Source organism: Rutidosis leptorrhynchoides, chromosome 6, assembly GCF_046630445.1.
Source record: "Rutidosis leptorrhynchoides isolate AG116_Rl617_1_P2 chromosome 6, CSIRO_AGI_Rlap_v1, whole genome shotgun sequence".
NCBI lineage: Eukaryota > Viridiplantae > Streptophyta > Magnoliopsida > Asterales > Asteraceae > Rutidosis > Rutidosis leptorrhynchoides.
Genome location: NC_092338.1, coordinates 195605141 through 195623736, shown reverse-complemented (window position 1 = coordinate 195623736; position 18596 = coordinate 195605141). Strand labels below are relative to the sequence as shown.

At 33.2% G+C, this 18596-nt stretch overlaps 1 non-coding gene across 1 annotated transcript; it reads left to right on the top strand.

The window, feature by feature from the left end:
- The first annotated feature begins 13539 nt into the window (after positions 1 to 13539).
- On the top strand, positions 13540 to 13646 carry LOC139856358 (small nucleolar RNA R71). Its single transcript, XR_011761844.1, has one exon. It is a non-coding gene; the product is annotated as a small nucleolar RNA R71 (small nucleolar RNA).
- The last annotated feature ends 4950 nt before the right edge of the window (positions 13647 to 18596 follow it).

Sequence of the window (18596 nt, the reverse complement as noted above, 5' to 3'; positions counted from 1 at the left end):
AGCAAGGTTCAAGTGTGGGGGATTTTGATAATGCCATTTTCATACATATATTTTGGGTGTTATCTTGTTCCATTTGCTAGTATTTTGAAGACTTTGATTAAGATATCGAATTATTTGAGTTCAAAATGAAGAAAGTGTCAAGATATAGTTCGTTGGCTCATTAATGTTGATTTTTATTGAAGATATAGCCAAAACGAAGTTAGAGTTGAAGATAAACGTGCCTCGGGTGAAAAAATCAGTTTCCATCGCTTCAGGATGAGGTTTATCGCGTTTTGGTCATCGTGATACGTGATGAAGTGCATTAGAACACGACATGGAAAAAAGGGCAATCTGACCATTCTGTCACGTTTCAGGCTGTTATATCGCGTCCTGGTGCATCGCGTTACGCGATGGGTTGTCGTGGATCGCGACATGGGTCGGTTTCAGCTGTTTTCCCAGCTCCTATAAATAGATGAATTTTACCCCAATTTAGGGCATGCAGTTTTATTTACGAATTTTCTTTCACATCAGTTATTATTACGAATTTTACAGCTTTTCTACATTATTTTGCAAGGGTTTAACTTAGTACATCAAGTTTGGTTAGTTTATTCTCTAAATTAACTTTTATTACTTTTATTATTTTGTTCTTTATTCGATTCAATGTTCATGCTTATTTGTTCTTCTTATTTATTTGTTATTTGCTTTACCATGAGTAGCTAAATATTTAGTATTCGCTTAGATGCATGAACCTAGGTGATGGATTGCGATCTTTTGGTTAACGACAATTAATTTAAATTACACAATTTTATGTCTAGCTAAGATCCACCGTTATTAAAGCTTATTGATTGTTAGATCACGGAAGTTATTGATCAACTAATGACAGTTAAATTGATTAATAGCTTTTACTAGATTATTGAACGTGAATAATTTAGGAATACATGAGATTTTATGAGGGACACCGATAATAAAATTAATCGTATAGTGGTTGAGCTTGAAATTAGTTGCAATAATTATGAGGTTGTAAGGGACACCAAACCAACCTAAGTTAGATTATAATCTTGAGTAATATCATTGTGAATTGGTTAGTAATTCTAGGTTAACGACAGTTATACTTAGGTTGCTAGTCTTAAACTGTAGGAATCGACAGATAAATACAGTGTCGCATCATTGTAATTATTTACTTAACTAGTTTAACCGAGCAATCCTAGCCTAGGGAATTGTAGCTAAGTGGATACCTTTGCTTCTTATTGAGTTAAGTTTAATTTACTTTCGCGTTTAATCAGTTTTATAACAAAACTCCCCTTTTAAATCTTAGAATAATTAATAGTTCAAGTTTTCAATTACCTGCTCTCTGTGGAACGAATTGGTCAAATACTTGTTTAATTACTACACGAACTGGTTATAGTTGCCTGTATTGTGTGATAATCGATAGGTATTTAGCTAATAATTTAGAGTACGAAATTACACATCACCAACTAATTGGGGACTTAAACTGTAACAAGGTCTTAATATTTTGTTTAACAATTACACCAGGATATCGACTGCGTGTAACCCAAGGTTTTAATACTTTGTTAACAATTACGTCAAGTGTCCTTGTACATAATTCACCCCTGTTTTAATAAGTCTATTAACTATTAATCCATTCCCGTGTCCGGTTAAATGAACGATTATTCGTACATATAAATATCCTGCCCATCGTGTCCGATCGAGTGTATATGGTTATTTATAGGTACGTCCAATTGTAAATCTTTATATTAAATTAACAAATTATCATTTAATTAAACAAATATAAAGCCCATTAATAGCCCATAGTCTAATTTCCACAAGTGTCGTTCTTTTGTCCAAACCCCAATTATGGTACAAAGCCCAATTACCCCGTCTTAATATTTTAGCCCAACATCATGATTACTTCGTCTTAAATAAGCATAATAATAACTTAGCTACGAGACATTAAATTAAAAAGGTTGAACATAACTTACAATGATTAAAAATAGCGTAGCGTTACACGGACAGAATTTCGACTTACACCCTTACAACATTCGCTAACATACCCTTATTATTAGAATTTAAAATTAAAATTAAAATTATAAATTTTATATATATATATATATATATATATATATATATATATATATATATATATATATATATATATATATACGTGAGTGAGATAGAGAGATGATGGATATATATTTGCTCAAAACCGCGAAATTTATAGACATGTGGCATGGAACTATTCACCATGCGATCGCATGGCTTTTGTGCCTCCAGGCCATGCGATCGTATGGAGGTAGGTACCAGCTCACATAAGTTTGTTTTCTTGTTTTGCCGACGGTTTATAATAATAATATAATATATAAATAATTTATAGAATTATTTAAATATTATATTATATTTGTGTGCATAATTGATTTGTAATTTTTAGTCCGTTGCATCGAGCGTTGAGAGTTGACTTTGGTCCCGGTTCCGGATTTTCGAACGTCCTTGCGTATAATTTAATATCTTGTACTTTGTGTTTCGCGTCTTGTACTCTTGTAATTTTGAGACGTTTCTTATCAATAATTGGAACCACTTTGATTGTATTTTGTACTTTTGAGCTTTTTTGGTCGTTTGCGTCTTCAATTCGTCGAATCTGTCTTTTGTCTTCACCTTTTATTATTTAAACGAATATCATTTGTAAATAGAACAATTGCAACTAAAAGCTTGTCTTTCTTGAGGCATAATGCTATGAAATATATGTTCGTTTTTAGCATTATCAAATATTCCTACACTTGAGCGTTGCTTGTCCTCAAGCAATATAGTCTTGAAATAAACATACTAGAATCACTTCTTTATTCTTCACACTTTGTAGATCAGTGATTTCTATACGGCGATATGAACAATGGTAGTAACGATGTGGTTTACAGTCCCACATGACTATAAAAATTTAGATCCTTAAGGAAATTGGATCTTTATGAAAACATTTGATCTTTTGAAAATTCAATCTAGCTTTTACCCTAGATAAGTTTTCCGGAATAACCCTTCACCGGTGTTTGCAAATTGTTTTTGTGGGTTTCAGATTTGAAAACTTTAGCTCAAAACTTGTGGTTTTGTGTCACCCACTTGCTAACCTTGTATTGGGAAAGCAACACATCCAGTATACTTGCTCCGTATATTACCTTTCGGTAAACTACCTTCCGGTTGTAAAGGAAAGCATTGAACAAGCAATTGTTAAGGCAATGTCCCCTGACATGCTTTTAATTATGGTCAATAACGTGTCAGATGCAATTACTATTCTTGGTAGGAGCAATAGTAAAGCTCACCCTTATAATTTTTCGGTTTGGCACAAGGTCCTGTCTTCGACCATACTATGCAACCACTGTTCTTACGGTTGACACCTAATTTGGTTCAGGTGACCTAATGAATTTCAGGTGAATTCTTAAGATTTTACGTTCAATGGTAATGAACGCATTGAAAATGGGTTTTCAGAAAACAAATCGGTTTGTAATTTTGATCAAAATATTTTCTCGTTCAAGCTCGAGTTTAGATATCATCGAATTCCATGAGTTTGTAATTCTCAATCTTTAAGGTCAATCTCTAGGATTGAGTAATATCAGGCTTAAAAGTTGATTTTTAATCTTTAAGGAGATTATCCTTTTCTGGGGATCTGATTCATTAGTCTTATCAAGCTAATTTGCACGGCGTCCTCCCCATTTTACGAGACAGATCCTCTCATGGTTAGGATAATTCTGACCACTTGGCGACCCTGTTTGATGTTGAGGTCCGTGGATTTCCAGCTGATTTTCGAGAAAACTTTTCAAGGTTTTTCGTAGACTCTACAACTGGTCTGGACGACAACTTCCTGACCTAAATCAAGAAGCGCGTTTCTTTTTCGGAAGACTTTACTTCCTTTTAATGATGGAATTGATTCATCGTGTAGATCCATTTTTCTTTCAAATATATTACAGTAAATAGGGTAAAACTATTTAGTTTAGTCTAAAACAAAAGCATCTTCAGTTATTTGTACAAAAATATGTTATATATGTTTTAAATAACTTGGTAATTTTTCCCACACTTGGCTTTTATTTTCCTTTTTATTGTCCTCTATTCCATTTTAAATGAATTCTAACATTTTGAGTTGTTTCTCAATTTATGTCCTTTCTGAGGTAACAATAATTTCGGTGTTAACACCTAGTTTTATCATTCATAAATATGTATAAACATGATTTTGAGTTCATTTAATTGAAAATTTTGAAAAATTTTACTAGAATTGGGTAGTCGGTATATAAGACTAGGGCTATTTTTTATTATCAGAGAGCACTAGATTCTACTACAACTACTGCTTTACTAGCATTTTTAATGGTAACCAAGTGTATAAGTTAAAATTTTAAAAATCCAAAAGAATTTAACCCCTTCCCACACTTAAGAACTTTCAATGCCCTCATTTGCAAGAAATTGGTATAATTTAAATTATTGAGGGTGTTTTAGCGTAGAAAAATGATTAAATTTTACCAAAGTTTTCAAACATATTGGCGTTTGTTTGCTGAATGATAAATGGTGCACATCATTTGTTCATTCCATCTTGTTGTTACATCACATTTGTTTTTCGTTTTGTCGTCAAAAGTACTAGCTTTTGCTGAACTTAATGCCAGTCTTTGAAAATGCGTTGTTTTACCCTGTTGTATACAATTGACAATATACATACATACAAATATAAACATGCATGGTAATTTGAAATGGGACTTTAAATCACACTTTCAAATCAAATATGAAATATTAGTACCAAATAATAAAAATATTAAACAATACATTAATGTATCACAATATCATATATTTAAACATAAATAAATAAAAATAATAAAAAGATAAAAATCATAGAAATCACCAACGGAACTCTCAATCTGGATAGGGGTTCCAGTTCATGTCGTCGTCCGGGTTCCATGGTTGGTGATAGGTGTACTGGTATGCCTAGTTAGGGTCGTAAAGAGTAAATGGCGGTCTTATCTCAGGCTGGTGTGGAGGATAGTAAGCGGGTCGGGTCGGGACGTAGTGATCCTGAGGTGACAGCCGGCTCATAATCTGACGCTGATGATAGTCCCATCTATTATGATGTCGTTGCCTGGAATGCTCGTAATCATTCCGGGATTGCCACTGCTCCATCCGACGAAATCTCTCCACGTTTGTCATATCTACCTCATCTACACGCTGGTAGACGTCAGTCATAGCCTCTCGAATGACATCCCTAATGTCATCCGCTTCCTCCATTTCCTCGTCTGAACCTCTCTCTACCTGAGGATGATTACCTTCATAGGGTACTGGCTGATTGCGTCTACTCTTTAATACCTTAGCACCCGCATAAACCCTCAAGCCTAAAGGCTCAACCTGTTCCCTACATACCATAAGTGGACCCCCTTGGTCCCTATCTACACCTAAATACTCTCCAATGAGAGTAACAAAAATACCTCCTCCAATTATCCCCCCTTCCTGTATTCCTTCCACCATTTTAGATAAATAAAAACCAACACAGTAAGGGATATTAACAAAGCCTCTTGGGTCTCGAATACACTTTAGGTAAAATAAATCATGTAAGGTCAATTTTTCCTTGTTGTGACCTCTCTGTGTAATCGAGTTAGCCAAAAATCTATGAATTATACGAAGCTCGGCTCTGTTAATATGTAAGTAGGTATGTGTTCCTACCCACCCAAAAACATTATAATCTGACATACGCCTCCAGACGGTGTTCGCATCAAAATTCCTATCTACCCTTTCACCATGATAAATCAAATTAATACAATCGGGTAGTAGTAATTCAGCAGGCGTATATATCTGCAAAGCCCTGGCCATGTCCAGCATGGACATCCTGTACATCCTACGGCCAAGTATAAATCTAAGAAAACTTCTATCATCTAACCTATCTACATCTGCATTTAATGCTATAGTACTCATAAGCTCGACACACCATTCCTTATATACAGGCCTACGAATAGTGAATAGACGTTCCCAATCGGTAAAAGAAAAACTGCCATACCTTTGAATCAGTAGCAGTCTAACACGGTCAGCTAGATGTACCGTTTCCAAAGGATTCCAATCAATTACCCTAGGTACCTCTACATCTTTGATATGCCGGGTAATCTCTCCAGCTTCTATCGAATCTCAGATTAGGATGCAATGTATGTTTAGGAATCGTTGGGTATTCTACTGGCGGATGTATCGGAAATACTGTGAAGGCATAAACAAATTGTAGCAGATCATAATAAGGTACATGTTGATCAGGTTGATGTTGTTGTTCCTGTTGTGGTTCTTGTTCGAGTTCTGGCTCGTATTGCGGCTCATATTCTGGTTCAGGTTCTTGTTATGGTTGTCTAGATGATGATGAAGTACCAGCAGTATCGGTTTTCTGCAAAACACATTAAACACAAAATTTTTACATCCAAATATGCATTAGTGTTAGCAAAATAACAACTTGAAACAATTACAATAACATGTTAAATCAAAATTAAACTTATACACATTTTCACAATTTTATTAATTCTACACTTTTTCAAATAAGCCTATATGAAAATGTATACAAAGTTCATAAGCATTTAACTCAAATAACATGTCAAAATAGTCATTACTAACAATTAAACAAGTCTCAAATGGCAATTATTTCAAATTAATCAAGTTCATGAATTTTGTACCTAAAAAGTCCACTTTAATTCTCAAAAATCATGTTTAGGATCGAAGTTTGGATCATTTAACTACCTAAACATTTTACACTACTTAATTTAGCAATAATTCATGACAAAAATCGGCCATAACCTGTTTATATCAAAAAGCCCCAAATTGCTCAAGAACGCAAACCCTAGATTTCTAAAATTTTTGAAGTTTTTGGCTTCAAATCATATTAAATAGCATCAATCTAGGTTATACATGCATAAAATACTAACAATTTAACACTAATTACACTAGAAATTAACAAAATCAAATTAGGTAAAATATTGGTAATTATCACAAAAACTAGAAAATTTATGAGTTTAGGGGTGTAATTTTTACCTTTTTGTTGAAGAATCCAAACCTAGGCATGATTAGAGCAAGAAATTTGACGAATTACGGTGAAAATTTTTGAATTTTTGAGGTGTTTTTAAGAGGGTTTCATGTATATGTGTGTGTGTTTTGTGGAGTGGACAGAACAGCTCGCTGGTATTTTGTTTTTGGCCTGGATTCCAGCTCCATGCGATCGCATGGATTGGAAGGCCAAATCCATGCGATCGCATGAGGTTCGGGTACAGTACATTTTTGCTTCTTTTTTTTATATAAAAATCTTATAACTTAATAAAACATAAAATTAATAAAATTTTAAAAAATTGTTTCTTTTTAGGATGAGGGCGTTTCGGATCGTTGTCCTAGTCCGTCCCTCGACAAAATTTTAAAATTTGTCATTTTTAAACACGGTTTTAAAAGTAAAGATTTTTGGGTTTTTTTTTTAATGTTTTTGGCATACTTTAATTCAATAAGATTAAAAATAACGATAATAAAAGTTCTCGTCCCTCCCTTGGGTAGAGCAATTTCGGTTCAACGACCTAGTTTTCAACTCACGACGAATTTTAAAAATCAAATTTTTAACTTAACGAATTAAAGTAAATTTTTGTTTTTAAATTCACACCAAACTTCAATTTAAAATGCATAAAATTAAAAATTCATTAAAAATTAACACCAAATTTATATTATATTTTTGTTTCTATACATTCAAACTTATATTAAAAGTATTAATTTTTCAAATATTTACAATTTTAAATATATTGATTTTTAAAAAAAATTTACAATATTAGTTTAATATTTATATATTAAAAACAAAGTAAAAATAAAAATTAAAAATCTTTTTGGTCTTTTATCCCACTTTAATCAATCAAATATTATCAAAAATATATGCCCTCTTTTCGGTAAAGTAATTTCGGTTCCATAACCTAGTTTAACTCATGACGAATTTTTGAAATATTTTGGGTTGATTGATTAAAGATATTTATACCTTAAGAATAAACGGTAAATTTCGCAGTGATGTAATAAATTTTTATATGATATCAATAATTTCGGTCGTAAAACCTAATTTTATTGAATACCAATTTAATACTTTATAGCGAACGATTTAGCGTTTATTATCAAAAGGTTCAAAGCAATAAAAATAAAAATAAAAACTGTACATACTTATCTGTGAAATGGAATTCTCAGTGACCTATTTTAGCTCACTCATAAGATAGTCGGACTAATTGGTTTTCCATAGCTACATAGGCGTAACCTCGAGCATTCAACGTTTTTTCTTCGAAACATATGAACGGTCCATCTCTGCATAAAGTAACGAATTTGGTATTGGAATATGTCTGATTCGTCGAGCATTTTCCTTCGTGTGATCATTTTCCACATTTGTGACATCTTTCAAGGTGTCGTGCTCTTCTTTTCGCTGCGGATTTCGAATTTCCTTTACCAAAATGTAACTTATTATTTTCGTTCCTGGATTCTTTTCTTACTCCGTCCAGTTTGCCTCTGATTAATGATACCAATTCACTTGAAAGGGTGTCATTATTACGTTTAGTGATCAAAGCATGTAGCATTAGACCATGGTTTAGTTCACAAGAAGTCTTCATCTCGTAAAACCTAAAAAAATAAAAATTCAGAATGGGGGGAGAAGACTAGTTCTTTAGGGTCTGCTAGGGAAAGACCATTCGGGTTCCATTCTCGGAAACTACATGAAAACAGAACATCTAACTCTAACAGAAATACATATTATTCTTTAAAGACTTGATTCTTCCCACACTTAGTTAGCTGTGGTGTTGAAATTGTGATTAACTTCGTTGTCAACTTCCATCGGACTATCTATGTAATGTTTAACTCTGTGACCATTAACCTTAAATTCAATCTCATTTGAATTTATTAATTCTACCGTTCCGTACGGGAAAACTCTTTTGACTATGAATGGTCCAGACCATCTTGATTTCAATTTTTCAGGAAATAGCTTGAATCGTGAATTGAAAAGAAGAACTCTGTCTCCTTCTTTGAATTCTTTTAAACTTCTGATTCTTTTATCATGCCATTTCTTCGTTCTTTCTTTATAGATTAATGAATTTTCATATGCCTCAAGTCTTAATTCTTCTAATTCGTTTAATTGACTTAACCGTAGACGTCCGGCTTCATGTAAATCAAGATTACATGTCTTCAAAGCCCAAAATGCTTTGTGTTCAATTTCTACTGGAAGATGACATGCTTTTCCGTAAACGAGTGTAAAAGGTGTGGTTCCAATTGGAGTTTTGTAGGCTGTTCTAAAAGCCCAGAGTGCATCCTCCAATTTCATGGACCATTCCTTCGAATTTGATCCTACGGTTTTCTCTAGAATACGTTTTAAACCTCGGTTGGTATTTTCAACTTTTCCACTTGTTTGTGGATGATATGCGGTGGAGATTTTATGAGTTACTCCATATCTTTTGAGAACTTTCTCAAGTTGATTGTTACAAAAATGAGTACCCCGATCACTTATTAAAGCTTTCGGTGTTCCAAACCTTGCAAAAAGACGTTTTAAAAAGTTGACTACAACTCGTGCATCATTAGTTGGGAGAGCTTGTGCTTTCGCCCATTTAGATACATAATCAATGACAACGAGAATGTATAGATTATTATGAGATTTTGGAAATGAACCCATAAAGTCAATACCCCAAATGTCAAATACTTCACATACTTGAATGACATTTTGTGGCATTTCATCACGTTGACTTATTTTTCCGGCCCTTTGACAAGCATCACAGGATTTGCAAAGAAGGTGTGCGTCTTTGAAAATTGTAGGCCAATAGAATCCAGCATCGTAAACTTTTCTTGCTGTTAGTTGAGGCCCATAATGCCCTCCTGTTGGTTCTGTGTGACAATGGTTTAATATTTTACTAGCTTCATCTCAGAATACACATCGGCGTATTATTCCATCGGGACAACTTTTAAACAAATGTGGATCTTCCCAGAAATAGTGTTTTATATCACTAAAGAATTTCTTTCGTTTTTGGTACGACAATCCTTTTTCAAGGAATCCACATACTAAATAGTTTCATAGTCTGCAAACCATGGAATTTCATTATAATCTATCTTAAATAGATATTCATCAGGAAAGTTATCGTGTATGGCCGATTCATTTAGAACTTCTAATTCAGGATTTTCAAGACGAGAAAGATGATCGGCGGCGAGATTTTCTGCTCCCTTTTTATCTCGGATTTCAATATCGAACTCTTGTAAGAGTAAGATCCAACGGATTAATCGTGGTTTGGCATCTTGTTTCGAAAATAGGTATCTAAGAGCAGAATGGTCGGTATAGACCACCGTTTTAGCTAGAACGAGATATGATCGAAATTTGTCAAAAGCAAAGACAATAGCAAGGGGTTTTTTTCAGTAGTTGTATAGTTTGTTTGTGTTCCTTGTAACGTCTTACTCGCATAACAAATAGGTTGAAATCGTTTTTCAATCCTTTGTCCTAAAACGGCTCCCATTGCAAAATCACTTGCATCGCACATTAGTTCAAATGGTAGATTCCAATTTGGAGTTATCATGATCGGCGCATTAGTAAGTTTTTCTTTAAGAATATTAAAAGATTTTATGCATTCATCTGAAAAGATGAATGGAGCATCCTTTTCTAGGAGTTTATTCATAGGAGTGGCAATTTTAGAAAAATCTTTTATGAAACGTCGGTAAAAACTGACATGCCCTAGAAAACTCCTAACTCCTCTAACATTGGTGGGATGTGGAAGTTTAGCAATTACATCTACTTTAGCTCTATCCACTTCAATTCCTTCCTTTGAGATTTTATGTCCAAGAACGACGCCTTCTTTAACCATGAAATGACATTTCTCCCAATTAAGTACTAGATTTGGTTGTTCTTATCTAATAAGCATTCGTTCAAGATTAACTAGACATGATTCAAATGTATCACCGAAGACTGAAAAGTCATCCATGAAAACTTCCATGCATTCTTCTATCATGTCGTGAAAAATCGCCATCATGCACCTTTGAAAGGTTGCAGGGGCGTTGCAAAGTCCAAATGGCATGCGTTTATAAGCAAAAGTACCATAAGGGCACGTGAACGTGGTTTTCTCTTGGTCCTCGGGTGCTATTGGAATTTGAAAATATCCGGAAAAACCATCAAGAAAACAATAGTAACTATTTTCGGCTAATCTTTCCAACTTTTGATCAATAAAATGTAAGGGAAAGTGATCTTTTCTGGTGGCGTCATTTAATTTTCTATAATCAATACAAACATGCCATCCTGTTACAGTTCTAGTAGGAATAAGCTCATTTTTCTCATTTGTGATAACAGTCATGCCACCCTTCTTAGGCACGCATTGAACTGGGCTTACCCATGGATAATCAGAAATTGGATAAATTAAACCTGCATCTAGCAGTTTAATAATTTCTTTCTTAACAACATCTTGCATATTAGGATTTAGTCTTCGTTGGCGTTTCACATACGTTTTATGACCTTCTTCCATAAGGATTTTATGTGTGCAATACGAAGGACTTATTCCTTTAATATCATGAATTTTCCATGCAATAGCTGGTTTATGAGCTTTTAGCACAGTAATGAGTTGAGATTTTTCATTGTCAGTTAGAGAAGACGATATTATTACAGGTAATTCAGATTCACCATGTAAATAAGCGTATTCCAAATGGTTTGGAAGTGGCTTTAACTCTAATGTCGGTGGTTCTTCTATCGATGATTTATATCGATATCTGTCTTCTTCTTTTAGCATTTGAATTTCTTCTTTTGTTGGTTCATATCCATTAGCCATAAGTGTAGCTAACATTTCAGTTTCATCAATTGGTTCAGTTCCTTCTCCTAAAGAACATTCTCCTGTTCCTTGTAATTCTGGAAATTCTTCTAACAATTCTGCATGTGAATCTATAGTTTGAATATAATAACATGTATCATCTGCAGATTGCGGTTGTTGCATTGCTCTATCAACAGAAAAGGTAACACTCTCGTCCTCTATACTTAGGGTCAGTTTCTTACCAAACACGTCTATTATTGCTTTAGCCGTGTTTAAGAATGGTCTTCCTAATATAAGAGGAACTCGAGAATCTTCTTCCATGTCCAAAATAACAAAATCTACTGGAAATACTAAAGTACCAACTTTAACTAGCATGTTCTCCATTATCCCTCTAGGATATTTTACTGATCGATTGGCTAGTTGTATACTTATTCGTGTTGGTTTCAATTCTCCAAGGTCTAGTTTAGCGTATAGTGAATACGGCATTAGATTTATACTAGCACCTAAGTCTGCCAATGCTTCTATTGAACTAAGACTACCCAGAAAACATGGAATTGTGAAACTTCCTGGATTAGATAATTTTTCTGGTATCTTATTCAACAGCACTGCAGAACAATTAGCATTCATAGTAACAGCCGAGAGTTCTTCCATTTTCTTTCTATTTGTGATTAGATCTTTCATAAATTTAGCATATCTAGGCATTCCTGAAATTACATCAATGAAAGGAAGATTGACATTTATTTGTTTAAACATATCCAAGAATTTGGATTGCTCGGCTGCAAGTCTCTCTTTTCTCATTTTACTAGGGTAAGGAAGTGGTGGTTGGTATGGTTTAACATAAGGTTTAGCCTTAACTGTGTTATCTTCATTAATCTTTTCAACTACCGGTTCTGTTTCCTTATCTTGTTCAGATTGTCGTTCTTGTAGAGTAGGAATAGCTTTATCAGAAATTACAGGTATTTTAGGTGGTTTAAGTGTAATACCACTTCTTGTGGTAATGGCTTTAGCTGTTTCATTCCGGGGGTTAGCATTTGTATCACTAGGTAAACTTCTCGGTTTTCTTTCACCTATTAACCTTGCTAGGTTGCTTACTTCTTGTTCTAAATTTTGAATCGAAGCTTGTTGATTTCTAAATGATTGAGCATTTTGTTCATTGGTTTGTTTCTAAGATGTGAAAAATTGCATTTGAGATTCAACTAGCTTTGACATCATATCTTTTAAATTTGGCTTTTTATCATCGGTTTGTTGTGGTTTAATTGGAAAAATAGGTCTTTGCTGATTGTAAGTATTGTTGGATACTTGTTGATTACTAGGACCTTGTTGGTTGTTGTATGGAACATTTCGGTTATAGTTCTGATTTTGATTGTAGATTGGTCTTGGCGGTTGATAATTATTCTGATAATTATTTTCAGGCCTTTGGTTTATGTATGAAACATTCTCTCTTTGTTCCATTGTTAGTTCAATACTAAAACAATCTTTTGTCAAATGTGGTCCTCAACACTGCTCACAACTAATTCTTATTGAGTGAATATCCTTAGTCATCTTTTCCATTCAACTCTCGACAGCATCTATCTTTGCGAAAATGGAATCTAAGTCATGGCTAGAATCGGCTCTAGCTGCTTTAGATGATCTAATGATATCTTTTTCTCGGTGCCACTCATGTGAGTGAGAAGCAGTGTTATCAATAATTTTGTAAGCATCAGTTGCGGTTTTCTTCATAATGGAACCACCAGCTGCTATATCGATGTCTTTTCTTGTAATGATGTTGCATCCTTGGTAGAATATTTGTACTATTTGACAGGTGTCTAAACCATGTTGTGGACATCCTCTTAATAACTTTTCAAATCTGGTCCATGCCTCATATAGAGTTTCATTTGGCTTTTGTGTGAACGTAACAATTTCTCCTTGAAGTCTCACGGCTTTAGATGCCGGAAAGAATTGTTTAAGAAATTTTTCAACTAAAATGTCCCATGTATCAATTGCCCCTTCAAGTAACGATTCTAACCAATCTTTGGCTTCTCCCTTCAAAGTCCAGGGAAATAACATGAGATATATCTGTTCATCCTCCACTTCTCGGATTTTAAATAGTGTACAGATCCTATTAAAGGTACGAAGATGTTCGTTTGGATCTTCCTTCGGCGCACCACTAAATTGGCATTGATTAGTTAACATGTGTAGGATTTGTCCCTTGATTTCATAATATGGCGCATTAATGTCTGGTTGAGTAATTGCGTGACTTTGGCCAGTGCGTTTAGCTCTCATCCGGTCTTCCGTACTTAGAGGTTCCAGATTTTCCATGATTGAATTTGTTGAATCTGAATCACTAGAGGATTCTAATTTAATGGTTGGTTCCTCGACAATCTCCGTTTGAATGATTGGTGGTTCCGGAGGAAAGATTAGTGGTTCAGGATCTCTGAATTGTCCTTGAATATCCTCCGGATTCTCAATTGTGAGGTAGGGTTCAAAAAATGGATTATCGAAAATTTGAATTGAAGTACTTGGTTGACTGGATGAAGATTCTAAAGAAAAATCAACGGCGACAATATTTGCTAAATGTCTTGATCGAGTTACAGGTGGTGAACGTACAAAAGGTGGTGAACGTTTTGCACGGTGCATTCACTGAATATCCCATTAGTTATAAAAATAAGAAAAATTATATAAGTTATCAAATTAATAGACTTTTCTGATTTTGCCCACGTTTCGAATAGCCAAAAGATGTAGCAGAGGGGCAGGATTCGTTTGGTCTCAATATAATTGAGTACTGTTTGGCTCCAATAACCCGGTCTACGTACAAATCCAACTATTACTACGAACCAGAAAATGGATGTCTATCAATTTAACCACTTAAAATAATTTTTTATCTTGAATTTTTAGAGAAGAAATAGAAAAAAAAAATTCTATGTCCTATAAACTAGGGCGTCGAGAAATAAGAAAGAAAAAGATTGCGCCGAAAAACGTCGAAAAAAATAAAAGGTCGACAAATAAAAATAAGAAAGTAGCGCGTCGAAACTTAAAAAGGAACTAAAAACTAAGAATTAAAAGTTACGTCTAAAAATATTAAAGCTTAGAGAAATACTATATCCCAAAACGGCAATAACTTAAAAAGGTACTAAAATATTAAAAACGGCGTCGCAAAATTCTAAAGCACCTAAATCTTAGTCTAAAGAAAAAGCACTTAAGGGATTTTACGGCAAAGCCTAAAAATCTAGAAATAAAAATAACTATGGCAAAAACTATGAATTAAAACTAAATACGAACGAAAAGTACAAATATTACGCTAAAACAAATAAAAAGATACAAAATATAAAAATAAACTTAAAGTTGTAAAAAGAACAATTTTTATATTATTTATTTTATAAAAGTATTAATTTTATAATTTATTAAAACTAATTAAACTAAATAATACAAATTAAATAATAAAACTAAAACTTAAATAATAAATAAATAAAAACCTAATTAGGGTTTTAATTAATTAAAATTAATAATAATACTCCGTAATGATTGCTGTTGGATGGTCAAACCTGGCGTGTCAGATACCCTCATGCGATCGCATGAATTTTTGCCATCGGGCTCATGCGATCGCATGGGCTAGGTTTTCGGGCCAGGTGTTGGGCTGCTACAGTACCAGGCCGAGAGTTATATATTTAATTTTTTCTATTTTAATAAATAATTATATAAATAAATAAAAACTTGTATTTTAAAAACTAAAATAAAAATAAAGAAACTTTATAATTTTATATATATATAACAAACTATTAAAAATATATAAATATTTTGTTTTTCTTTTTATATTTTCGAATATTTAAAACGTATTTTTACAAAAGCGTATTTTTATAAAAGTAAACTAAAAATTAATAAAAATCCTTTATATATATATATATATATATATATATATATATATATATATATATATATATATATATATATATATATATATATATATATATATATAGCGTTGCGCTTTGGCGTTTAAGCAAGAATTTCCCTGGCAGCGACGCCAAAAATACTTGGTGTTATGCGAGGGGTATATGAAATAGTATTAATTTTTACAAGGAAATACTATTAAATACGATGCAATTTTACACAAGTTATTTATTTATTTATAGAGTGGATATACCTAAACCTTGCTACAACACTTATAGGCAGTGTACCTAATCGTACAGTAGTGTAGTTTTTAGTAAGTCCGGTTCGTTCCACAGGGATCTTTTAAACAAGCTTTGTAGTGACCCGAACTTTTCCATGTTTATATATATTAATTGAGATTGATATTTACATGATTAAATGTTTCCAACATGTTAAGCAATCAAACTTGTTAAGACTTGATTAATTGAAATATGTTTCATATAGACAATTGACCACCCAAGTTGACCGGTGATTCACGAACGTTAAAACTTGTAAAAACTATATGATGACATATATATGGATATATATATAGTTAACATGATACTATGATAAGTAAACATATCATTAAGTATATTAACAATGAACTACATATGTAAAAACAAGACTACTAACTTAATGATTTTTAAACGAGACATATATGTAACGATTATCGTTGTAAAGACATTTAATGTATATGTATCATATTAAGAGATATTCATACATGATAATATCATGATAATATAATAATTTAAAATCTCATTTGATATTATAAACATTGGGTTAACAACATTTATTGGTAACAAATCTATTCCAACCATAACTTAATCAACTTGTATTGTATATTATGTAATCTTGAGATACCATAGACACGTATACAATGTTTCGACCTATCATGTCGACACATCTATATATATTTCGAAACAACCATAGACACTCTATATGTGAATGTTGGAGTTAGCTATACAGGGTTGAGGTTGATTCCAAAATATGTATAGTTTGAGTTGTGATCAATACTGAGATACGTATACACTGGGTCGTGGATTGATTCAAGATAATATTTATCGATTTATTTCTGTATATCTAACTGTGGACAACTAGTTATAGGTTACTAACGAGGACAGCTGACTTAATAAACTTAAAACATCAAAATATATTAAAAGTGTTGTAAATATATTTTGAACATACTTTGATATATATGTATATATTGTTATAGGTTCGTGAATCAACCAGTGGCCAAGTCTTACTTCCCGACGAAGTAAAAATCTGTGAAAGTGAGTTATAGTCCCACTTTTAAAATCTAATATTTTTGGGATGAGAATACATGCAGGTTTTATAAATGATTTACAAAATAGACACAAGTACGTGAAACTACATTCTATGGTTGAATTATCGAAATCGAATATGCCCTTTTTATTAAGTCTGGTAATCTAAGAATTAGGGAACAGACACCCTAATTGACGCGAATCCTAAAGATAGATCTATTGGGCCTAACAAACCCCATCCAAAGTACCGGATGCTTTAGTACTTCGAAATTTATATCATATCCGAAGGGTGTCCCGGAATGATGGGGATATTCTTATATATATGCATCTTGTTAATGTCGGTTACCAGGTGTTCACCATATGAATGATTTTTATCTCTATGTATGGGATGTGTATTGAAATATGAAATCTTGTGGTCTATTGTTACGATTTGATATATATAGGTTAAACCTATAACTCACCAACATTTTTGTTGACGTTTTAAGCATGTTTATTCTCAGGTGATTATTAAGAGCTTCCGCTGTCGCATACTTAAATAAGGACAAGATTTGGAGTCCATGCTTGTATGATATTGTGTAAAAACTGCATTCAAGAAACTTATTTTGTTGTAACATATTTGTATTGTAAACCATTATGTAATGGTCGTGTGTAAACAGGATATTTTAGATTATCATTATTTGATAATCTACGTAAAGCTTTTTAAACCTTTATTGATGAAATAAAGGTTATGGTTTGTTTAAAAATGAATGCAGTCTTTGAAAAACGTCTCATATAGAGGTCAAAACCTCGCAACGAAATCAATTAATATGGAACGTTTTTAATCAATAAGAACGGGACATTTCAGTTGGTATCCGAGCGTTGGTCTTAGAGAACCAGAATTTTTCATTAGTGTGTCTTATCGAGTTTGTTAGGATGCATTAGTGAGTCTGGACTTCGACCGTGTTTACTTGAAAAGTGATTGCTTAACAAATTTTGTTGGAAACTATATATTTTTAACATGTGAATATTATGTGATATATTAATCTCTTAACGCGTTTGATATTATGTGATAGATGTCTACCTCTAGAACAAGTCCCATTGACTCACCTAATAATAATGAAGAGTCAAATGTAAATTGGAATGATTCGTGGACTGATTCACAAGTTCCCGAAGAGGAACCGGAAGAAGAGTCGGAACCGGAAGAAGAATCGGAACCGGAAGAAGAATCGGAACCGGATGAAGAAATAGAACCGGTGGGGGAAATAATAAAACGGTTAAGTAAAAGAAAATCCTCAACCAACCGACCAAGGTTAATTATGGTCAATGGTGTTTCCGCCAAGGAAGCAAAATATTGGGAGGATTACCAATTCTCCGATGAATCGGATTCCGACGAGAATTCCGATGATGTTATAGAAATTACCCCAACTGAATTTAAAAAGGCAAAAGAAAATAATAAGGGAAAGGGCATAAAAATAGAGAAATCTAATTCCAACCCCGATGAACTTTATATGTATAGTCAACCCCCGAAGTCCTTAAGTTGTAACAATGACCCGGGAACCTCTAAACCACCAGGTTTTTCTAAACCAATGTGGAAAATTACGGCTCGTATTAGGGGAACATCATATATCCCTAGAAACTTGGCAAAATGAACCAAAACCGAAGAAGAAGAAACGAGCGAGTCGGAATAAGATAGTTGTATTCGTGTGGTGTAATATATGTAATATAGTGTGCTTATGCTTTA